Source organism: Bactrocera dorsalis, chromosome 4 (assembly GCF_023373825.1).
Source record: "Bactrocera dorsalis isolate Fly_Bdor chromosome 4, ASM2337382v1, whole genome shotgun sequence".
In the NCBI taxonomy this organism is placed as follows: Eukaryota; Metazoa; Arthropoda; class Insecta; order Diptera; family Tephritidae; genus Bactrocera; species Bactrocera dorsalis.
The window spans coordinates 44,216,146-44,241,846 of NC_064306.1; the positions used below are offsets into that span (position 1 = coordinate 44,216,146).

General features: G+C 33.9%; 1 protein-coding gene across 6 annotated transcripts in view; it reads right to left on the reverse strand.

Annotated features, from left to right (window-relative positions):
* LOC105222575 (uncharacterized) overlaps positions 1-25,701 on the reverse strand; it is a 149,219-nt gene that overhangs the window by 40,679 nt on the left and 82,839 nt on the right. For 5 of the 6 annotated variants that reach the window (XM_049454527.1, XM_049454526.1, XM_049454523.1 and 2 more), the window contains one exon: positions 1,422-2,069. The gene's annotated coding sequence lies outside the window, so the exon portion shown is untranslated. The remainder of the gene's footprint in view (positions 1-1,421; positions 2,070-25,701) is intronic. The other variant, XM_049454528.1, reaches the window with a different exon arrangement.

A 25,701-nucleotide genomic window follows, 5' to 3' on the forward strand; every position in this document is an offset into this window, starting at 1 on the left:
AAGAAGCGGAAATTATCGCAATAAATCCCCAAAAAATTCAAAAAAATAATAAAAAACTCAGCAAAAAGAACGTCAATAGTAGAAGATGTAAAAGACCAAACGAAATAAATATCAACTAAAAAAAGGAATTATTTTTTTTTTAGAATTGGGAAAATTCAATTATGCACTCATAGGGCTCATTTTAAGGGGTTGCATGGGTTACGGGTTTGAAAAAAAAACATTTTTTTATTGACTTATATATACATACATTCTATAATATTTCTAAACTATTGACCCAAATTTTAAGTTGATCCGAGTAATAGTTTCGGAGATATAGCTTTGAGAACTTATGCGCTCGAGGCTAGCTATGCTAAGCTCGCCGATTTTAAATGCGTTTTTCTTGAAACTATGTTTTTGAAGTCGGTTCGCAAGATATCTCTGGAACTACTCAGCCAAACTTCATGAAATTTTACACAGGTCTTTGAGATACAAATCTAAAAAATTTGGACGAAGAATTTTTTTTTCGATTACAACTATTTGAAAGAAAAATTGCGCGAAATTTTCAATGAAATTCTCATTATTTTGTAAAAATTTCTGCCAAAAATCCAATTTTCAGTTTTTTTCTTCGTCAAAGTTCTAAGTTAAGGTTTTAGCTAAATAAGGCATTTATTTTTACTTTAGATGATCCTGTGAGGAGTTATCCTACCAACTCGGGTGTATATTTCTTCCAAGAGGTCACCGGAAATGGTGTCGCAATGGCCAAGTTTAAAATTTTTTTTTTTTTCAAAAAATTCTGAATTTTTTTGTTAATAGTGTATGTCTGTAACAATAAAAAAAATCTAATAAAATATTTCATTTTTTATATGATAAAAAAATTGTTGGAAAAATGCTGTTATTACCCGAGGAAACCCATGTTACGCCTTAAAGATATTCGATTAAAATATTAAAAATTGTAAGAAAATGGTAGTACCACTTCTTTGCACTGCGTTGTTGAGGATAAACGAAATTTCTTACATATTAAAGCTAATGTTACGAAGTTCTATCACAACTTCGATGGATGGATTTATTCTATATGCCTCTTCTCCCACAAGCGCTGTTGTACTACACATTTTTTAAGGCATTTTAATGTGACTCAAGTTATGAATAAAGAAAAAGCTATTTATAACTTTGAAATTGAGCCCTTTATTATTATATTATAATTTTTTACAAGAATTAAAATAAATTCCGCCATAAATTCCATTAGGTTAACAAAGCCACACTAATTCCAATCAGCCAGTCACGCTCGTTTATATTTGAAAGATGTCGCCTTAGTAACAACTTTCGATTTCATTTATGTAAACAAGATGTATGTGTGCGTATGTATAGTAAGTATAGTAAAATGTAAATTAAATGTAAATTAATCAAGACTTTAAAATTAAAATTAAACTCGTTTTTCAACTCACCTTTTGGTTCTTATATCACAGAATCGTTGTATGAATGAAGTTAAGACGTTTCTTTGTTAGCTTGTAATTAGTTGTAAGTTGTAATGTGATGCCACCTTGGTGCGTTTTGTATATTATTTGATTTTTGTATTAAAACTCATCACTTTGCACAACAGATTAAATGATTTTAATTAATATTATATTATTTAGTGATTTTATTTATGTTTATTATTGCACTTATGTGAGTGATTAATGGGGGAAAAAGAAATTTAAAGGGGATTTCGAAACGCGTGCTTGTGAAAAAAACTAAAACACTTGATTATAATTTCTTTAGTGGGAAAAAGAAATGGAATATTGTTAATTCGCAAGCATTAACGGTATTATTATTTATTATTTTTATATTTTGAAATTTTTGAATGAATGAGACTTTAAAAAACGGTGTGAAGAAACGACTTTTCAGCCGCTAATATTTACATATTGGTCAAAAGTGTCTCGAAGTAAGCAGATGTTGCGGTTAAAACGGTTATTAATATTCGTTTATATATATTTATATATATTTCTTTAAATTATACGCGCACGCTTCGTTCGAAACTTGAAAATTTATCGAATTCGTTATGCTGCCGTCACCAAGTTGTTGGTTTGTGTTTGTTGCTGCGCGTTGTAGTTTTACTGAAACGAGATAGAAAAAACATAATTTGAAATTATTTGCAATTTAAATTCCAATGTATACATTGTGACAAAAAGGTACCAGGAAATTGTAAGTAAAGCTCAAAATAAAGAATTGTGTATCAATATTTACTTTTTTGCCTTCCCACCAGATGTAATACAATTATGGCAACGATTTTTTCAGTCCTGGAAACAGTTTTCATATGGCCTTCAGCTCCTTCAGCGGATTTTGTTTATCTCTTCGATCGACTGAACACGGTTTCCACGAAGCGGCAATTTCAGTTTGAGAAACAAGAAAAAATCCCATCGAGCCAAATCTGGTGAATACCGTGGTTGATCGATGGTATTCATTGCGTCTTTGACTCTAAATTTGGTCACAATCGTATTCTTAAAAAAAAATAAGCTTTACCGGAAGGAGTCGAGCAAAAACACGTTTCATACCAAAAATATCCACCAAAAACATTCGAACGGAGTCGCGAGAGATATGGAGTTCTCTTGCCAACTCTCTAACACTTCCCTGACGATTTTCAAGCACCATAACATTCACTTTTTTTTTAATATTTTCATGAGTTGAAGAGGGCGAATGTCGTTCAACGACCTCTCGATCCTCTCTGAAGACTTTGTACCACTCATAGGATTGTGTTTTCCATAATACTGAATTAAAAAAAATCATTTTTTTTAAATATCATTTACCCAAGGAATTTTATAACAATTTCCGGATAATTTTTTGTCTCAATGTATATAAGAACTTTAAAAATAAAAATACAATAATATAAATATATAAAAAATTTAAATTCAAATTCTTTTAGAAACATGCACGCGCTCGCACAAGGCACGAATACATGTTTCGGTTGTACAAAAACAAAAAAAAAAACATTTTACTTAAGCTAAAACTTAACACATTTGCACTGCCAAATATAGCAAATCAGCAATTAGCTGCTCACGCAATAACAATGGCTATGGAAAAGATTAATTGAAAGCAAAAGTCCATGCGGCTGGTGAATGGTGAACTGTCAATGGAGCGATTGACATTTCTGGGTGTAGCCTGAACACTCTCTTTTTGCACTTTAAAATGCCCGCATACTTGCGATGTTGTTGGCCTTTTGTTTAGAACAAAATAGTGATAAATACATTTATATGTGCGAGTATATGTGTGTGTGTTATTTAATTTGCAACACAACTCCGCTTAAAGCTATTATTCAATAATGATCTAAGAAAAGCTAGTTAAAAAATGGTAATTATGTGGCAAACTATATAAAATAAGTTCAAACAAAATCCAGTTACTTAATATTAAAGAACAAGTTTCAATGTTTTTTCTTCCACTTTGTTCTATACATTTTGTTTCCCACTGCGCAACACACCCATTTGGTGGACTACATACATTCATACTGCCAGTAATGCTAATGATCTTTTGTCTGTAATTTTGTTAAGGTATTCAAGCGATTTCAAGTACTACGTTTACAGGAAATAAAATGTAAAAGTAACGGTTAATCACTACTGGTATTTGCACTATTAGAGCAACATTTAAATAGTGCTTAGTCATAATCGTATGAAATGAATCGGAGACCGAAATGATCGGTAGTTAAATATGAAATTACAGTCGTCTATGCCTCTGGGGCAAGCAACAATAAATTAACTCGTAATTTATCATACTAGGTAACAGCGATTGTTTAATTGGAAAAGCGTGGGTTTTCGAGCTGTGTTAACAAAAACAAAGGTTTGGGTTTAATCTGCCAGTTTGAAAAAAATATGATTTCGATCGTTTAATTTATATGACAGCTATATGCTATAGTTGTCCGATATCGACGATTCCGAAAAATGAGCAGCTTTTTTGAAAGAAAAAGACGTGTGCAAAATGAGAAAATTAAAACGAATCGACTCCGCTCACTACGATGATATAGGCAGTCGAAAAAGTCTTTTCGTATTTTGTCAATAGATGTCGTTGCAGTCGTATATCTCCAGTACTACCAATCACATTGTGCCACGCAAGCCACCAATGAAATTTGTGAAGTTTACGATGATGATGCTGTATCAGTTCGTGTAGAACAACAATGGTTCGCTCGCTTCCGTTCTGGAAATTTCGATGGGAAATATGGACCTCGATCTGGTCGACCTATCGTTAAGAAATTCAATGAAATTATCGAAAAAATTGACCAGGACCGTCACATAAACAGCCATGATATCGCCAAGGAAATTAACATACACCATCAAACAGTTTTGAACCATTTAAAAAAAGATTGGCTACAAAAAGAAGCTCGACGTTTGGGTACACGAAATGAAATTGATTCACTTCTGAAGCGAATGATAACAGAAAACGAAAAGTGGATCAAATACGACAATAATGTGAGAAAAATATCATGGTCCAACCGTGGTGAAGCTCAACAAATGGTCGCAAAGCCAGGATTTACGCCTCGAAAAAAGAAAAGAATCATCCACCATGAGCTGCTCCAGCCTGGTCGAACGATTGATTCTACATTTCATTGTTAACTGATGAGATTGAAACAATAAATCAAAAAAAAACGACAGAGCTGATCAAAAAGGGCTTCGTCTTCTATCTGGACAACTCTAGACCACACACATTTTCGATGACTCGGCAAAAACTGGGAGAGCTTGGCTGAGAAGTTTTGATGCATCCACCATATAGCCCTGACCTTGCACCATCGAACTATCATTTGTTTTGGTCAATACAGAACGCTCTTCATATAGTAAAGTTGGCTTCAAGAGAAGCTTGTGAAAATTACTTGTTGCAGTTTTTCGCCGAGAAACCAGAAAAATTTTACACTGATGGAATAGTGTCTCTGGCGAAAAAATGGCTTAAAGTGGTTGACCAAAATGGTATATATTTAATTCATTAATGTTCATTACAAATAAAAAAAGTTGAAGTTTGATTTTAATTAGAATAGAATTAGAATTATTTACTAATGCGCCCCCTAGCGCATTGTCTCAGGTTAAAATAAGGAATATTCTCTCTGAATTAGGTTAAAACAACTATTCAAATTTTTTTTAGCCAAAAAAGAAAATATTTGAAAAATTTTGACATTCGTATTAGTAAATATGAAAAATACAATTTTAGCATTAGTGAATTTAAAGAGGCTTAATATTCAAAACTAGAATTGCGAGCGTTTCGCTAAATATCTGGCCTCTGTTGAATACATTTTATATATTTATTTTTTAAACAATATAGTAGCAACATTAACTACATTTAAATATGTATATGAAAAAATCATGATGAGGAAAAAATATAGATTTCGTGTAGACTAGTGTTTTATGTCTATGAAAGTATATTAAACAACATCACCGCATTATTAAATGAGTTTAACTTTAATACTCCGATTAATAACCACATATGCATGCAACAAACACATTACGCATGCGAAAAGCTATTTATGACAAGTACATATAATATAATGAGTAAGTTAACAGTATAGACGTAATTATAATAGATATGCGGTTGTTCGAAAAAAAGAGATTTTATGTTAATTAAAGTTCATACATGTTTCACATTACAAGTACATATGTATGTAATATTCATATTAGGGGAATTTATCTAAGAGGTAATTCGCGTTTATTGGTGGTGTGGGAACAACATATTATAATGCAATGTGTTCTCAAACGAAGTCTGGAATTTATAGAAGTGGTTCAATTCGCAAAGTGTTACTCTCGAGTGTAACGAACAAACTATAGCAAAGGCTTAAATAAATGGCAGCACTTGTGGTGCAACCCTGCGCTAATACTATATATGGTATCTTCTGTCGCAAGCGCAATAGTGTTATAATTCTTCCATAGTGGACATTTTTTTCACGTTCAAAAATGTTGATGTCAACCTGTCTTTTGGTTTCTATAAATTACTATAATTGTTTCAAAAATACATTTGCATTTTCGTTTGTCGAAATATGCAAAACAAAACTTGATAGCACCTATACCGAGGTATCCACATACTCTCTTGTACGAATTCAACTCGATAATTTTTTTAACAAGAGGTCAAACTCGAACAGAGAAACAGCGCATCGAAGACAGCTAGATTTAGGAGACTCTGAGAATAATTTTGCAGTAGTCAATTTACAAATTTAAGATAGACTCTAAGAATTTTCTGTTAGATAGAAACCCTAGTTTCACTATCAGTACAATGGGAACAGTTCGATGCTCCCTACGTCAATTTTTCTACCGGATAGCTGGACTTCGCGGGAGCTTGTCCAATGCTGAGCTATCATTGGTTCATGTTCTGTCGTAAGATCCTTTTGCACCAAAATCGATTATAAAAGGTCTATTGAGCTCTTTTTCTTAGTATGGCTAATCTCTTTCTAGTTGTGGGAGTTTAAACAGACCATTGATCCATCTTCGTTCAACTGCGGAAGCTGTAAGGAAAAGACGAGGTGGAATCATCTCAACACTTCCTTCTTGATAATTCCACCTTTGGGAGATCAAAGCTTAAACTTTTGAGAGCTCATAATTTGTGATATCCCACCGAGCTTTTGGAAATAGAAATTATACGCAGAAGCAAATGTGTACAAGACACTTTGCCGACTTATAAGACCGGATATAGGAGTTATTGAAATTGAAATTTTAGAGTAGGTGAGCCCCTTAAAAGCAATATTAATAATTCAATGAAGCAAATGCTAAAAAATTTTATACAAAAAGCTAAAAGAACATTGAACATTGTTCGATAAATTATTTTTGTTCTGCAGTATATTCAAATATATTGAACAAATATTAACTATTAAGTACTTATAAGTGAAAATTTAATTAATAAAAAAAAATTAAAACTTCATATCAACTAATCATTAGCTGCATGCTTTTTATTCTCTCTAAGCTAACAACGTAATTTATGCCTTTTACATATATTATGCATATATTCCTAACAATTTGATATTAATCCTTTCAGCTCATTAACACTTGCAACTCATCGCAGCTGTTTTAGTGCAGAACAAAGCAAAGCAGATCTGAGTGATTGTCAAGCACACTTCTGATGACACAGCATTATCGTCAATAACATTGAGACTTCTTAAACAAAACAATCGTACAATCAACAAAGTCAACAAAACCTCTTCAAAATTTGCGAAATTTCGCATAAATAAATAAACATAACGCTCAAGCAAACAATCGTATCTTGCCATATGTATAGCAGAGCATCCATTGCGATATTTAGCTGGGAATCAGTTCAAGTCAACAACAGATTATAAAAAGGTGTAATTTCTATTTCAGCAACAACACAGACAACCGCTCTTCACATACAAGCCGGTATGGGGTTATGTGTGTAAGACTTCAAAGAGAACAGACGGTGTGACCAAAAGACCAAAAAACAAGCAAAAACACTTTAAGAGCACAATTCAGCCGCCACAGCAGTAAAAGTGGCAAATAATAAATAAAAGCACACAATTGTTTGGCAGACACTTGAGGTTGACTTGACTGTATCAGTTGCCGCTAACACCATAATGACTGTTGCCACTGCAAGTGAGCTTACGCTGGTGCTGTCGATGTGTTAATGTTGATGTTGCAGCAAGTTGCAAGAAATTTTTTGAATGTCATAAATTGTTGTAAGTAACGCAAACTAGCAACAGACAACGCTTACTGAGACATTAAACTGTGTGTCATTGTGCGCATGCGCACCTTCTTTTTCATAACTGCGGCTTTGTGTTTCTATTTATTTACACCGACTGAACTACACGCTTGCTACGGAGAACAATAAGAGTATGAACACAGTATAAAGGGTATGTGCATTAGAGTAGATCCTCTAAGTTGAATACGTTTCGAGAAACGAAGACTGTTTTACTTTTTGCGTTCCTCATTTACTTTAACATTATGACCGACATCATTATTGAAGATAATAAACCGAACGATTCTATCTACAATTGATGCACATGATAGCGGATTGAATCATTCGAAACTTGTTCGATACTCTACTCGGATTACGAACTCTGCTAGGCAGTCAATCGAATATTGGACGTAGAGCTTGATACGACCCATTAATTTGGTAATAAATTTTGACGATTAGCAACCATTGTTCCGGAGTAAGTCTGTCCATTATGAAAAAGAAGATCAAAGTATAAATCAGGTACCATTTATCAACCAGACCAACTTCGAAAAAAGATAATCTCATTGAAAACCCTATGATAAAGAAACACCTTTTAAAATATTTCTTTTAAAAAATGAAAAATAAAAACAAAATCCTCAAAAAAGTTGTAGAAATTTTTCTGCTATCCAGCATGTTTCATTTTTAATGATTTTGTAAAGGAATTCCTAAAAATTAAAAAATTTTCTTTCGTGCACATCCTAGTGATTGCTTGCGTGTGATATTGCAGCATGAATGCAGATAATTGTTATTACAATTATTTTGCGCAATAGTAGCAAAGAAGCTACACCATGGCGCATTGAATGTGACAAATCAGTTGCTCAAATTGGCGACAATCACGTTCTTGTTTATTATTATGCGCTTAAAGGGTTTGGCATGTGTGTCGTCTGTGGCAGTATCTGCCAGCCTTGAAATTATATAGCTATCGCTTTAGGGAAAGAAAAGGAATTGAGTGAAAAAGTTCTCTCTCAATATTTTGGTTTATAACTATTTTGTTTATATAGTATATGTGCATAAAAAACTTGATTTTATCAATTTTATCTTATATCGAAGGTAGGCGAAAAATAGTAAGACAAAGGTTAGTACGACTGTCAGTGACATCTGTGTCAAATGTCACATCAAAATAATAATTAGTATACGCTGATCTTTCTGAAGTACATAAACTACATTTGGCGATTTTTGCGATAAGTAAAATTATTCAACAAAGAAGTTCCATTTTTTGACGGAACATTTTGTGGGCAAAATCAAATTCTGGTGCCAAAAGGTTCAGAATGTTGGAAAAGGACTTCTGTTATAATTGTTTGTCGCAAGCAAGCATTTTTATTTGATACGAACTATTCAAAGAATGTCGAGAACGCAGTCAAAACGAACCACGCCCAGAACAGACATCAACATCAACTGATGATCAACACGTTAATAAAATAAAGGAATTGACGCTTGATAATCGACGATTAACAGTCAGATCAGATCTTACTGGATCAGTGAAAACCATTTTAAAAGATCATTTGAACCTAAGAAAAGTGAAAGCACAATTTGTTCCAAAATCACTAAATTTTTTCGAAAAACAGCATTGCGTTATCGTTTGTGAAACAATGCTTTCCGACTACCAGGATGCCATGAAACTTATTATTAGTAGCGATGAGTTTTGGATCTATGCTTACAACCTGGAAACAGACGAACAATCGGTTGAGTAGAATATTAAGATAAAGCTGCGCCGAAGCCAAGAAAAACGAGGTCAAAGCAGAAAAAACAATGTTATGTTGACAATTTTTTTCGTTTATTGGGGTGTGGTGGACTGCGAATTCCTTTCAATAGGCCAAATTGTCAACAAGGAGTACTATTTAAGTGCATTTTTTGTCCTAAGCTATTCGTAAAAATTGGCTGAAATTATGGGCCGACAACTTTTAATACTAATGCACCGTCGCATACTACATTGATTTTTCACGAGTTTTTTGCTAATTTTTCAACCAGTATCGTGCCTACTCGAATATACTATATACGTATAGTGGGCAAATGAGTATAATATATATGAGCTGCTTACTACCGTTTAAAAAGCTGAGCCATACCACTAGGAGGCAGCAGAAGTTCGTACAGAAAATCCGAGTGTATTTATGCTATAAGTGTATGATAAATAATAGATTAATTTGGTTTCCTGCAAAACCGGCTTTTTTGCAAATAGATCACTTTGCAAAGAATTGTGCAAGAAATATGTTTTTTGAAAAACATTTAACTTACAACGTTTCTAGAAATTTACCGAAAACTTGTTTGCAAACTTTGAACATGCAGAAAATAACCCTTCTCAGAAAAAAAATCGCTTAAATTTGTTACTTATTTCAAAAAGTGTCACTCTGCTAAAACTCACACAGTTATTTTTTGTACATTACTTGCAAGCACTCATCCAGACGCACTACCGGTCCGTTAGTTGGGCTGTCAGTTGCAATTTTTACTGGTCAATTACATTTGGAAACTCGGCGCGGCGGATGTAGGAAATTTGAAGTGACAATTTTTTTGCTGTCAGCGACAAATTTTTTTCCAGTGAATGCATGTAAAATGTGTGTACATTACAAGTAATTAAAATGTATGTCGTGTTGATGACTTTTGTTGCAACAACATTTGTTCAGATGTGTCTTGAACGCAGTTGCAGTTGCTGTCATTTATAATTACTAATTTTTTAACGCCAGTAAAGATTTGCCGTTTTTGTCAAATTGCATCTATTGCGAAAGCGAACAAAAAACGCAAATGAAGTTGACATAGTGAGTGAGTCGCTATAGTGCATATTCGAATGTTTTTAAGATATGAATACACATACATATATATATATATATATGGAAAATGAAAAGAAATTATTTCCTCCCGCATTTTGATAGTATATATAAGTACACTTGGACCAAGAGCAGTTTACTGCAGATCCAAGGAAATTACCAACTATTCCTGGCATTTCAATGGAATTTGACTACCAAAAACCCAATCAGTTCGAAAATGTTTGAAGTAAGCAGCTTTTAGGACAATTTAGGCTAAGGAAGTGCCGTATATAAATATTAAAAAAAAAATTATTAAAAGACTGACCTTTGCAAAGGAAGTTCGCCATTTTTTTTTTTTCCTCAAAAATAACTTCAATTAATTTGACAACTATCCCTGCTAATCCCGGAGTTGGTCGATTTTTTTATATATTTTTTTTATTTATTTAAAAAAAAATTGTCAAATTTTTAAAAATTAAAAATTTCCCGTAAACTTTTTTCAAAAAATATATGTTATGGTTATGTTTAAGACAGTATGAAAAAACCGTATTTATACAAAAAAATCGAAAGGGGTCGGGTTCAAAAGTGGTCGATTTGGTATGGAATACCCCATATATAGTACATTTATATGGAAACATAGTAGCGAGAGCAAAGCATTTTGATAGTGCTACTAAAAGTGAACTTGGACCAGACTTGTATACGCAGCAGCTTACTGCGGATGCAAATAATATAGCCAACTATTCCTGGCATTTCAATAGGATTTGACGGCCAAGAACCCAATCAGTGAGCGCACAGTTCGAAAACGTTTGAAGCAAGGAGCTTTAAAAGCTAAGGACGTGACGTTTATATCGAAGGCAAACAAGCTTAAAAGACTGACCTTTGCAAAGGAACATCCACACAAGCCAAAGGACTTCTAGAAAAGTGTTCTATGAACAGATGAAAGCTCCTTTGAGTATAACTCATCAAAAAACAAATTTTTTCTAATATTGCGATCCGTTTGTCAAAAAGTGAGCCATGCTGGAGGCGCTGTCATGTTCTGGGAGTGTGTGGCGTATAATGGATTGGGTGACTTGAATCCTATCGACGGCTCAATGCACCGAGGTCAATATTTGATTATCCTAAAGGATAATACCTTTATTTCTGGGCACAGACTTATTGGAGAAGGCTTTATTCTGCAACAGGATAATGCCCTGTGCCACAAAGCGCGGATGATATACAATTTTTGAAAGATGTCAGTGTTAATACTTTGGACAGGCCACCTCAAAGTCCGCACTTAAATATCATTGAAAGCGACTGGTCTCTTTTGATACGCAGAAGAACAGTTTCGTTAAATGAAACCAAAGGAGAAAGAATTTCTGAGATCACTTCGCTTTGGGAAGAAATTTCTCCAGAGATCATTCAAAATTTAGTGGATTCGGTATCAAGACGCCTTCAAAAAGTTAAAGAAGTCAAAGAAAGATATACATTTTACTAACTTTGTTCCATAAACTACATATAATCATTTTGTTTAGGCTGGAATGAAGTTAGGATTTCTTATACTTTGGTTGACGTTTTTCTCATATACCCTTGCTTTGATTCTTTCAAGTTGTGAGAAATATTCGTTTGCACCCGAACTTTGTCCTTCCTTTCTAATTATTTTTACTTTTTACAGTCTAAAAATTAAAAATATATATTAAAAAAGTTATATTTATTCACCCGCAACAATTACTTTATATTAAAATTTAAATTGTCACTTTCCACGGACAATTCCACCGATGAAATATTTTCTTACTATAGCACAGTGCCGGATGCCCATAGAAACACTTGATTTGTGCAATAATAAATTTTTATTGAAGACATCTCCGCCACCCAGCTGCCTGAGGGCGGTCTAACCCAACAATGTCACCAAATCTGGAATAAATGTTATTCGCGCCAATAATCAATCAACGCCTACCCTTTCATACTACACTCCAGCCAAGTACTCATGAAAGGTGATGGAATGCGAAGAGCAATGAGTAGAATAAATTCTAGAATTGTTGTCGTTGACGTAAGCACGTTCTTGCTAAACGCCCTAGTTGAACAAACATTGCGGTGTAATTTATTGCGCGCCTCTCCAATCAAAGCGCATGCGTGTTTGGCCTTTTAAGTGATAATCATTGCACGATCCTTCTCGCAATACGCTAGGGACTGCATAGGTGTTACTTTCGCCCAGATAATTGCAAAAAGCGCTCACGTTCCGAGACCGATCAATCGCCTTACAATGATTTTCAATTAAAATTGCAAATGTAACAGACAGGCATCAACGACGCCCTCACTACTGACTTTCCGGCCTGTCCGGCTGCCAGCCTACTTGCCTACCAGCCCCTACGCGGTTGCCACGTTTGGCGCGTGTGCAAATATACATACGTATATACAATTGTACTAATGTGTTCTGCGTTATTTGGGGTTTGGGGCACGGTTGGCTGACAGCATCGGCAGCGCTGTTGCATTATTTGCCGTGCCTGCCTCCGTGTCAGCCTGACTTAAGCAATTAAAATAGTGTTGATTGCATTGCTGACGTTAGTTAGTGGAAAAAAATAAAAGCAAAAACATTTCAGCGATGTGCCGGCAATTTTTAATTTTAACGATTACTCGGTAGTTACATAAAATCAACTATAAAGCAAGTGCGGTGCAAAGGTTGAGGCATTTAGAGAACTACTGTGCTGTTGTTGTTGTATTTATAGCACATAATTCTGTCTTGGTTCATTATTATTTGTGCACGTGCTAATAGGTGACATATATTTAATATTGTTAACACAATAAATTTTACATTTTTAATTTCAGAACAAAAGACTTAAGAAACAAACTTGATTTAGTTCCAACAAATGAGCAGCTTCTTGAAGAGAAAAAATTTTATATCAATATTTCAAAAATCGAGGGACTATTTGGCATATACATATACATATATAGACAGCGGATAGACAGACAGCGGACAGACAGGCAGTCAGACGATTATATCGACTAAACTCGTCATGGTGATCATTTATGTACATATTATTTTATAGGGTCTCCGATGTTTCATTCGGGAATGAAAGCCATTTAGGGAGCAGCGCATTCAATAATGTCCCTCGAGAGGTTCGAGTCATAAGTAAAAAAGCAATTTATCCAGTTTTTCTCCTAAATTGAAGTATATTTCCAGAATTTCGAAACTGAGCTTACTGAAAATATTACTAAAGTTCCGACGTTTGCGAGCCAAATTTTGTTCAGCGATGAGCCCTATTTATGGCACAATAGATATGTAAGCAAGCAAAATTGCCGCATTTGGGGTTGCCATTTCTTTCAGAAAAAAACAACGGTTTGGTGTAGTTTCTGGGCCAGTGGAATCATTGGTCCATATATCTTCAATAATGATGCCGGTGAGAACGTAACCGTCAGCGACGATCGCGCCATGATAACCGACTATTTTATGTCAGAGATAGAAGCTCGTGATCTCGGCGACATTTGGTTTCAACAAAACGGCGTCACTTCCCTACATCGCAGCAATCAAAAGATTTATTGAAATAACATTTCAGTGAGCAGATGATTTTAAGTTTTGGGCCGGTCGATTGGCCACCATTAGACTTTTTCCTGTGAGCATATGTAGAGTCTAAAGTCTATGCAGACAATCACGCTTCGATTCAGGCCTTGAAGCGAAACATCACGCGTGTCATTCACCAGTTTACCAGTCGAAATGCTTGAACGAGTCATCGAAAACTGAACTCAACAGATGGACGATCTAAGACGTAGCCGCGACCAACATTTGAAAGACATAATCTTCAAAAAATACTTGATCTTTCGAATGATAATAAACATACCCCATTAAATTTTAAATTTCTGTGTTTTTTCTTTGAAAAAGTAGGAAACGTAGAAATGGATCACCCAGATTATGGATATATTTCTAATTTTTTACTAACTGCTTATTATAATACTTTAATAATAATTGAATATTTTCGGACATTTTTTAAAGATTTCTTTGACTGCATATAACCTGTCCTGTGAACTATGATATTAGAAATGCAATTAACCAAACTCGAGTGATTTACAAATCAAAGATCCAATTTAAAAGTTTTTGTGTTAAAAATGTCCATAATTTCCTTATTGGTATATGTACATTTGTATGATTAAATTATCTGCATACTTAATACAAATTTTACAACATGAAAAAGAGATATTATACTCATATGTTACTAGCAAAGTGAAATTCAGCAGTCGAAAGAATAATAATTTTATCTTTTCACTTTTTCTCATCAAATGAAGATTGCTTTGTTTCCCACACGTTTAAGTATTTCTTTTCAGAGAAAAGGTAAATTATTATCAGATATAATAACCAATATATAACCATTTTATAATGAAAACTCATATTTTGTTTCAATATGAGTAGTTTTTATTATCTCGTTTTTCCTTCACCAGTAATTTCAGGAAAAGTGATGTTATGTTATTTTGGATTTCAGGTGACCATATAACTCCAAAGCACTTTTTAACAACAGTTTTTTCGAGGACTCTTCAATGGTCTAATCTCTTAACCACATATGATTTGTCTGCCAATTATTAATAGAAATTACAGTAATCTGTAAGAACTCACCGCAATTCAAAATGTTTAAAAGCGAACTTACATATTTATTACATATACATTATATTGTTCAATAGGTTATAAAAATAAACATATATGTGTAGTATATACGTATGTATGTACTTACATATAAATGCAGTTAAACTGTGAATGCTTGGTGAACGGAAATCGTTATATGTTGCAATTTCCTCGGCGCTGCATTATAGACAAGCATAACATCAACATGTTGCATGTCATATTCCCACAATAAACTTAAGTCTTAGCGGTAAAAATAGCGAAAAAAAAAACAATAGCGCTGTATATATAGCTACAACAGCTGGAGAAAACAAGTTGAGGCAAACCGGTGTGAAAATCAATATAACGGCTACAAAGGCCAAATACTAGACAAACTAACCGGAAAAAATGGCCCAATAGCCGAAAGAACAATAAATACAAACACACATACTTACACATATATACATAAATGCACATACATTTAGCTAACATGAGCGATTGTACCGCTAAAGGGGTGTAAGTGTATGGTTTGAAAATATTGCATGTCAATTCATTGAATGCAAATCAAAGCCGAAATAATTCCACTTGAGCGCTTTGACTAGTCAAGCGTGTAAATAAAAATAGAAAAAATATTGCTAATATGTGATTGTGCGGCATGTAGCTACAATTTCAATATATACATATATACGTATAGGGGCGTACGTCGGTTTAATTTGTTTAATGAGGAAAATTGCAGTGCCTTTGAAGGTATAGAAAGTTAGAATAATAACAACAATGAGCAAGCAATTGCTCTCAGTCAAGTGCAACGTACCTTAGCCAAGCCAACAATACTAACAAATTTCGAATACTTTGAAATCACTTATAATAATAAAAAATTAAAATCCAAAACAATTATATAAATATACTTGTTACAATAAGAAAGTTCACAGATGTTGCCGGCAGCAGTTTTGCTGTACATCGGACGTCAAATTCTCAAAAAAAAATATTAAATTGTACGAGTATACAGGTGTACAAAATTTTAAATAATTGTAATTATTAACCAGAAAAGACGTTAACTTCAGTTGCACCGAAACTATAGTAGTTATAATACTCTTCACAGATATAAAGGACTCCTTACAAGAGCTTGATTTCAATCGTTCAGTTTGTATGGCAGCCAAATGCTATGGTAATTCGATCTGACAAATGTTTTCGAAGATTAAATTATGTCTTTAGAAAATAATTTAAGGCAAATTTCGTAAAGAAACTGGTCAAATGAAACATCGTCCTATACAAACGCTTCTTTCCAATCATTCAGTTTGTATGAATAGGAATAACGATTAAGAATATAATTTTCAAAATCCACCTTAAAATGGTTGTAATTCAAGCAGTTAAGGAGGCAGATACCTCTTGTTAAAAAAATGAGAAAAATTGTTTTCGCTCTAATCGATTGAAAAACTATTCAAAAATATAGTCCCAAAGTTGGTTTGGTTTACTCTGAGAATTTTCGAAGATTTCGAATTTTCCCAGAATCACTGCACTTCATGCAGCGGGTGTATGGATACACAAAATTTTGAGGCTCGAGCGAATTATTTAACCGATTTACTTGAACTGAAGCTTATTTTATAGAAAATTTTTTAGTGTGCGTTTATATAGTGCGTGATAGAGCGGTTTTCCGAGAAAAATGACATTTTGACAGTTGTTTAACTATTTTGATGTCGAAAAAAACGGGTAAAAACGGTACTTTTTACAAAATCCAGGCCTATATCCCCAATTCCTGATTAAAAAAATGTACTTCTTTCTTTTAAGATAAGAAGCCTAGCCAGGAAGTTGACGGCCGTAAAAGTGTCAATCTACGGGATAGTTTGCGCCATTTTGTTTTGACAAATAGTTTTTATTTTCTACTCTAATAATACCTTTTAATGTATATGAAAAAAACGTATTCGATCTGTTTTTATTCTCCCATAATAGAAGTGGAAAAAATTACCATTTTTGACGGTACTAGAGGTATCCTCCCTTAAGCAAATCATACTTTATCCCACAACTGTACTTCTAACCAGGAGACAGCTCAAACATTATGATATTTCAGACCATTGGAAAGAAATTCATTATTTCACTACTATCTGTACTTAGCTGTAACAGAGCTTGCTTAAATATTATTGCTGCTGTGGGGCAGGGTATCGAATGAGTTCATTTGCCATAGCGCCCAAATTTGAAACTGTGCCCATCCACTTTATGGAAGCTTTTGCGAATGGATCTTAGTTTGCGGGCGTACCAAATCCAACTCGTGCCTGAATTGAAGCCCAGCGATCAACAAGTGCGTCGCACGTTCAGTGACTGGGCCCAAATTAAAATGGCTACCGATATCGATTTTCAAGAGAATTTTGTTCAACGATGAAACTTACTTTTGGTTTAATAGGTACCTTAATAAAGAAAATTGTCGGAGTTGAAATGATGGTAAACCAATTCACGAGCCATTGATCCTAGTCCAGTCATTATAGTAAGTTCACTCTAGAAAAATACCCTCCAGCTTTCTCACTATTTATGATTTTTAAGTCAGACGTTGGAGATTGATCGAATTTTGGTCATCAAACCACTTATTGAATGTCGGTTATATTCTAGGCGATTGCTATCATGTAAGTCAGCAGAAATTAGGTGAATTTAAAAACAATAGAAACGTATTTCGAATAAATTATTCGAATCCATATAGCGAAGAATTGAATCTTTGCCATGAACAATGTTGCTATAATTGTGAATGAATTAGTAAAATAAAATTTCAAATAAACTTGATCACATTTCTTTTTACATTGTAAAAATTGCCTGACAAACCCTTCATGTCCCAAACAAAAAGTTATCAAATACTTTCACACGAATAAAAAAAAGTTTGTGCCAATCTAGGAAATCGATATTTTCTAAGTTATGCTTGAAGTGCGCAGTCTAAATGGATCAAATTTGATCTTGAGTGTATTGTTACTTGAATCATTGTAGGATTTAAGCATTTTATGTATGTATGAAAAATAAAAGCTTTTTACGAACGCAGTAACCAATTCGTAAACATTTAAAGAAAAATTGTTATACTTTCTTATAAAGTACTGAATGAACAACAAGTCAACTATTTTTTTCCTACAACGTCAGTTCCATCCACTGTAAATACCATTAACAAGCAATGAGCTGTACACCTGACCGCGGATGTGCACTTGAGCTACCGTTTTACGATTTCCAAGCCGCGAAACTCTAAAAGCAGCACACAACACAATCACCGCCAAATTCGGATAACTGTAAATTACTTAAGAGCCGCTAGCTTGAAAGTCATTGTGGTAAAAGTGAACAAACGGTATTGCACAACATTAAATGGGAAGACGCGAAATGGGAAACACTGTAAGTGATAACCGGCACAATACGTAGTAAAACTTAGAGAAAGAAAGAAACAGGACATTTGTGCATAACAAAAACAAAACCAAAAACAAAAACGGAATGACTGTTCGAAAAGTCGTGTGCAAGTGGAATGGTAAACGGCATTAACTGAATTGTTCAATACCAGAAACGACTGGCTACCGTTAAATACTTAAGACTCCTCTTTGCTCGCTCTTGGCTATGAACACGATGACGACGGCGATGGATTGAAAATGCTTTGCTATGTATGAACTCGTATGTGCTCATATATGTTTTCGGGGAAGCCCGAAGCTTGTTGTATTTTTGTAACCTTTTAAATGGTAATCCGCTTTTTTTATTACCGTTGATTACTAAGCTATATTGTTGTTATTATTGTTAGTCTTCTGCTTTACAAATTGCTTATGGTTTATGAGCTAAATGCACAATTCAATAAAGGAATAGGATGTTTTCGTAATTTTATTGGTACATATCGCTCATTTGCTGCAAGACCGGCATAAGTCAAAAAAATCGATTCTCCAGAAAAACGCGTTTAAAGTTTTCAACTGACTACAAACCTTACACGGTGACTCCAACCTTACACCTCTTCTCAAGCGGAGCATATAAAGGTATTCATATGAATTTTTCACTCAACATGAAGTATGATATAACGAACAATTTTGCAACATTAACTCAAAAATCACGTTTTTTGATTTATGCCGGTCTTGCAGTAAATGAGCGATATGTATGTTTGCTCGAGGAAATGTTGATGGTTAAGTGTTTGCTTCAGGCTCTATAGCTGTCGGCGGAACTAACTGAAAGCGGAAAACTTGGGATGTGTTGTTGAAAATGCATATTCTTACACAACGCTTGACGGTTAAAATTATGAATACAAACAGTTTTACTTAGGGTTATACCCTAACAAAGTGTTAACAAAAAGTGTTATATAACACGAAAATCGTTCGAGTTCTCTGACATTATTATTAAGGATTCTTCGCAATTCGTTTGTATGATAACAATGGTTAAAAAATTAAATGAAGATAACTTTAAATAAACTTCTTTAATTTAATCAGATTAGTAGAAGCATACATTGAACACGGGTGAAATTAGCAATGCGACAAAAAAAAAAGAGATCCATAAAAGATAAAACATAATATTTTCATTACTTGGTAGGGAAGGATGGATCGGAGGTCCTGCTGGTGACAATTTCAAACGTAAAATCGACATATTCCTAAACGGATCAAAGAACAGGAGAGAGCTTGAACGCAGAAGGAAATATGAAACCAAGTGACTAGAGTTCAGGTCGAAATTATTGACAAAACAGACAGTGTGTAATGGACAGCCTAACTTTTTCTGTAGCGCCTATATTAAGTGTCACTGCGTTAGGTTATTTAAGCACACAATAACTAGACTCTCAGTAGGTAACTAGGTTAATATATCTGGGTATTCAATCATATAGGAATAAATGGAAACGAAAAGACAGGTGAGTTGACCCACTCGGGGGAATTTAGGAACACAATTCTCCTAAAATTCCCCAAACCGTTCAGCCCCACCGAGGGATGTTTGAAGCAATGGACCCCAAATAAACAATTCAGCTATTGAACAGTAACACAGGACATACCACAAAGTTCCATTGGAGTAGAATTGGTAGTAGACAGACCAAAAAGCTTCAACTTCTAGGCAAAAAGGTAACTTAGTCATATTGTAGAGATGATCACAGGACACTTACTCTTAAAACCCCAGCTGGATTTATAGTAGCTGCTGGATACTCATTATAAGAACTGAGTAACTAGTCGCCATTTTTTGAGATTTCGTTCTACTACTGTTACTTGTATGTAGTACAGAAAAATTTTCAATTCAAGCAATTGATCTTGAACTTTGAGATCAGTCCCCGTAAGAAACACAATATCCTGTTATTGTAACGGTAAACCGGCAAATACACACCAATCGGTGTGTGGCTTAAGGCAGATAGGATACAGTACAATTTGGATATGTATCTTCAGCTTTAAAACCTATATTCTATCATAGTTACACGAAGATAAATCAGGCGAATGCGGTGGTTGCGGCACGATATTGGTTGAAAATGTGGCGAAACGATCACAAATTACCAAGAAGTTTTTTTTTCCAGAAATTTTCTAATATTGGACGGGGAATATAGCAATATTCTAAAGTTATAAAATATTATAAATATCTACCCCTTGATACAATTTCTATATATTTATTCTTGCTTGTAATTATCACAATTAATCTGCGCTAATTTTGTATGCCATTGACATGCTACACATATGTAAATTTTCGGTTTATTTTTGTATATAATTTTTCATTCAACTGGCGAATTGCATCCAACGCCAAGAATTTATATCTCAATTTAATATAAATGCCAGCCACACGGTTATAAAGGGACTCACAGCGGATGTCTATTTCGTGACATGCATTTTAATTTGCAAAAAATTGCGTAACAACAACAAATAACCGAGTTCCGTTAGTGATTCTACTTTGCGATCATTAATTCATTCATAGAATGAGAATAGTATGCTATCCGGCTGGGCTAGACGCAGGGTGCATTTTTTTGAGATTCTTGTCAGCAATTAATTGCCTATTATTAACTGTATTTGCCGAACGTTGATAAAAAATTGCAAGATTTATTGAAACTTACATACATTCGTATATGTATATGAGTATACATTTGTTTATAAAACTTAAGAATGCGAACACGCCACGTTAAATGTCTTTTTGTTAGTCCTATTAAGAATTGAAAATAAAATCGAATAAAATAGCAAAAATTTCAGACGATATTTCGTGCCACGAACTTTGATTCGTGCGTATTCACGTAAACATTTATGTCCACCGAGGCGTTTATTTATTATCAGAGTGGTTGGCATGCTGTCTCATTCATCAATCTGTGTGGCGCAGAGGTATTGTTAACGTTTTTTTTATTATAGTTCAGAAATTAGCTTTTTTCAACACATATGTTTTGCATAGAGATACGTGGGTAAAATATCAAAAATGCGTTATTTATTTTACTCTATTTCATTTTAATATATTTTTTTAATTTAATTTCGGGTAAGGAAAAATCTGATTTCATTACTAAGTTTCAACATTAATTTTTATTTAATTAAGAATCAGCATTTAGAATAATTTTTCAGATAAAACTTCTTTCTAAACGATGACACTGTCCAACACTCGCCTGGGTATGGGATCAAACCAATTTTTTTCGATAGATAGGAACATAAGGAAAATAAAAATAATTTTCAAATCTGTCATTGTTTATTATAAAAAAAATCGTAAAGATACCTTTTATACCTCTGAACATCACTTAACCCCTTAAGAAAGGTAAGTTCGCATGAATAAATTGAATGCCTGCCTGAAGCCAATTTTTATACACGGTACCGAACTCACTATTGCAGAGCAGTCCAAAATACTGGTATTCTCAGAAACTGTTATGTCCATACGAAAAAATGCAACGAGTATGAAAATAAACAAGAATACGATTGAAAATTTTCTAAAAGATCCCAAACACTACGGTAAAACATCGGGAACAGGCCGACCACCTTTAATAAAAGAAAAGGAAGTTCGACAAATCAGGCGTTAGGCGGTTAATAAGACCGTAAGCTCCTCGCAAATTCGTTGTCAATTGTCTCTTCTAGTCACTACTCGACGAGTCCATCAAATCCTGAAAGCAGATAACACCATTCGATATAAAAATATATATGAAGTGATAAACCTAGACTTTTGTAAAGACAAAAGCTGGCACTACTTCAGTTTGAAGAAAAGTATCTTTTTTGGGACAACGAGTGGCAAGCCGTCACATTTATTGGCGAGAAAAAGTTTAATTTAGATGGACCCGACGGTTTTCAATATTACTATCGTAATATTTGTCGTAAGAAAGAAACCCGATTCGCTAGAAACTTTCAAGGAAGATCGCTTACGATGTGTGTCGCATTTGGACATCACGGAAGGACTCCATGTAGACTTCGTAGACTTTTCATCATGATAACGCACCAATTTATAGAGCTGCGTCTACTCGAAGATTTTTTGAAAACAAAAACAGCGATGTATAGGAATGGCCGGCAGTAACTGCGGTTCTAACCCCCTCAGAAATCTGTGGGCTATTCTATCCAAGAAATAAGACATCAAAAAGGAATGGGCAAATTTAGATTTGTCTTAATTGCAAAATATAATTAGGTCGACGTCACAAGGGAGGTCATATTGATTACTTAAATCATGTTTAAATTAAAAAAACAAAAAACATATATACAATTGAACAGAATTACTTTTTCGATCTAATTAATTCGCAAAGAATGATTTTTTTAGATGTATTAGAAAGAAAGGGACGTGTACAAAACTTCAGATCGATATTTCAATAACTGAGGGATTAGTTAGAGTATATACATACAGGCGAACAGACGGACATGTCTAAATAAATTTTGTAGAATCTCCGCTTGGTGTTACAAAACTTCATGCCTAACTTGATATAAATTAAAAAATTATTAAGATAAAGAAACACTTCAAACATATCGATTTAAAAATATTTCGAAACACTTAGTTTTGAAAACATTTTTAAGACAGTTGGCAACTATTTTTCTGAATTTCTTGAAATATTACACTCATGATTTAAAACAAAAAAAATCGGAGTTGCCATCTGGTTGAAAATTTTAAATAAAAATTCTTAAGATAAAGAAACACTTCAAAAATTACGTCTAAAAATTTTTCATAATTAAACTTTTTTTTTTAATTTTTTAAGAGAGTTGCCACCTATTTAAAAATATCAATTTCATAATATTTAAAAATAAACGAAATTCAACAATATATTCATGCAACTGAGCCGTTTTAATTTAAATTTTTTTAGCTACAGCTTAATATTTGTGGCTTTATACAATGTTTATTACGTTAGTCATAAGCAACTTAAAAACAAAAAGAAAAAAAAACATATAATAAAAATTTAGGACAAAGAAGCTGCTATAAAAATATTTCATATGGTTACTCAACAAGGCAGTAAAAGTGTTGCTCCTTTTTTCCTTTGAATGCATAAAAATCTTTTTCAAAATAATCATAAATTTTAATCATTACAGCTTCTTCATCTTGCTGTCAACTCACAATGATTTACAAGCAATTCATTACTGAGCGCAATCGCTCAATCTGGCAAAGTGATGACCACAGCGGTCACTCTATAAAATCCACGCATTAATTAACGCACGCCCAGTCGATATGATATGCATTTATGAGTGCGTGTGTGTGTTTCGCAATAAAATTGCATTGCATTGCATTTCCAGTTCCACAAAAAATGTCGGAGTAACACGACGCATGCAGAAAAAATCGCATAAAAGGGAGACCGATAAAGCCACAGCGTGAAAATGCTGCTAATGAATGCAGACGTTGAAAAAAAGTTTGCATGTGTGTGTATGTAGTGCGTTGCATCTGAAGTTTCAGCGTTGCATGAAAATCGCTTGAATGGCCTGAATTAGTTACGTGCTGCCAACGCATTGTCGGCGCATTTTTCACCTTTGTTCACATGTGTGTGTTTGTGTGTGCTTTTGTGGAGCTGTCGTCAAGAAATGCCAAACCCTTTTTGCCAAGTGATTGGCATCTGGTGGCTAGCGTTTGTCTGTTGTGTTTATCTTCGAGCAGGTTATGTTAATCGTTTCGACGGCTTCGCCCCTTTTGTGCCAAATATTTTTTGTTTCTTTTATCACAGTTTTTTTTTAATAAAATTTTTTTAATATATGTAACATAATACATACAAAATTTGATGTCTCATATAAACCGTTCGTTAGCAGTCTTTGTTAATGCTTCATTTATCAACAATTATATTGCAAAGTAAGGGTTTTTAATTGGATCATAATTCTTAAAAAAATATTTGTGTCTTAAAAGTTCTCAAATCAGCTGATAAACCAGCATGTGTTAAGCAATTGTTTTACTTCCGGGACTTCAGCAAGGGAAGCAGATGATTTGACATAATTTTCAGAATCATTTCGACGACCTTTATACGGCAGAAGGAATCTTACATATTCATAAATTTATTCAGGGTGGCAGTGACAGGATAATTAATTGTACAAAATATTTCTTAAAACAGGAAAATAACAGAAAATAATAATTATTATTTGAGTTTATGAAGTGGAGCCTCTCGAAGGAATTAGAACCCCAAAAGCGGTCACCCGTAAACAATAGGGGATTGTGTTTTATCAGAATAACGCCAGCCACATACATCGATATTTCACTCACCAGAAGCTCTGATATTCAGCTCTTAGCTCAGGACAGCTTCGCTAGACATTATGAAATTCAATTGTCCAGTTTTTGACAATCGGGACGAGGGCTTCTATGGAAGCAACATTATGATATTAACTTCCAAATGGGAACAGGTATTCTACAAAAACGTAAATATTTAACATAAATGGATGTTTAGATCCAAGTATCTTAAATAAAATCCTTAAAATGAATACAAAAACAAGTATCCCATATAGCTATAAATTCAGGTTTAACCGAACATTTCAGACTCTTGCAATTGTCAGATCAAAGCCGGGGAAATACCTTCAGGTTCATAAGATTATGCAAGTTTTCTTTCTCCCGATTAAAAAAATATCTCTCAATTTCATTAAGATAACTCACAATATTTGCTGGATACATAGCGATATTGAGTAAGGCAGAAAGTCCAAAACCGTGGTTCGTCTGATTCGCCCATTTTCGCACTATAATATAGGATGTTAGAATAATATTACCGAATTCGTTCAAAATATCGTCGTAAATAAAATAACCTAAACATGAGCGGTGGCCACGCATATCGTCCGAATTCGACATCGGCCTCCTATAAAGCCTCTGCACCACTCAATATAATAATGTCTGAGGAATTTTTTAAGAGGTCAGTAGGGTAATCTAGGCTGTTTTTTTGACAATACACTTTTTTTTTCATAGAAATTTTTATTCTACAATAGACTTTTTCACATATCTTGAGGTTATCGTGAAGTGTACTAGTATAAACACAAAATTTTTCGGAATTTTTTAATAACATCTGTCGGAAAAATGGCTGGGTGAATGAGATGCGTTTTTTCACAGGCGGACAACGATTTCTTATGTTTTGGATCATCTGAAAACACGCTAAAACCCAATTTATTCTTAAAATATACGTGGAATGATTATCAAAGAAGGTCCCTACCAGAATCATGAAAAAAATTATTGATAATAAAAAAGTAATTAACGCTTTTCTTTTTTCCATGTTTTTTTACATAAATTTTGTCATAACATTGCCAATAAAATATAAAAAAATATGAATCTGGTAGGGACGATAGCTAGGCGTTATAATTGTGAACAATTAAGCAAATCAGTTGAGTAGTTCGACCGGAATCGTTGTCCGCCAGTTTAAAAAAGTGTGTGTTTGAAGAAGAACGTGTTTAAAGTTTGGGGTGGTGCACTACGAGCGCTCCAAAC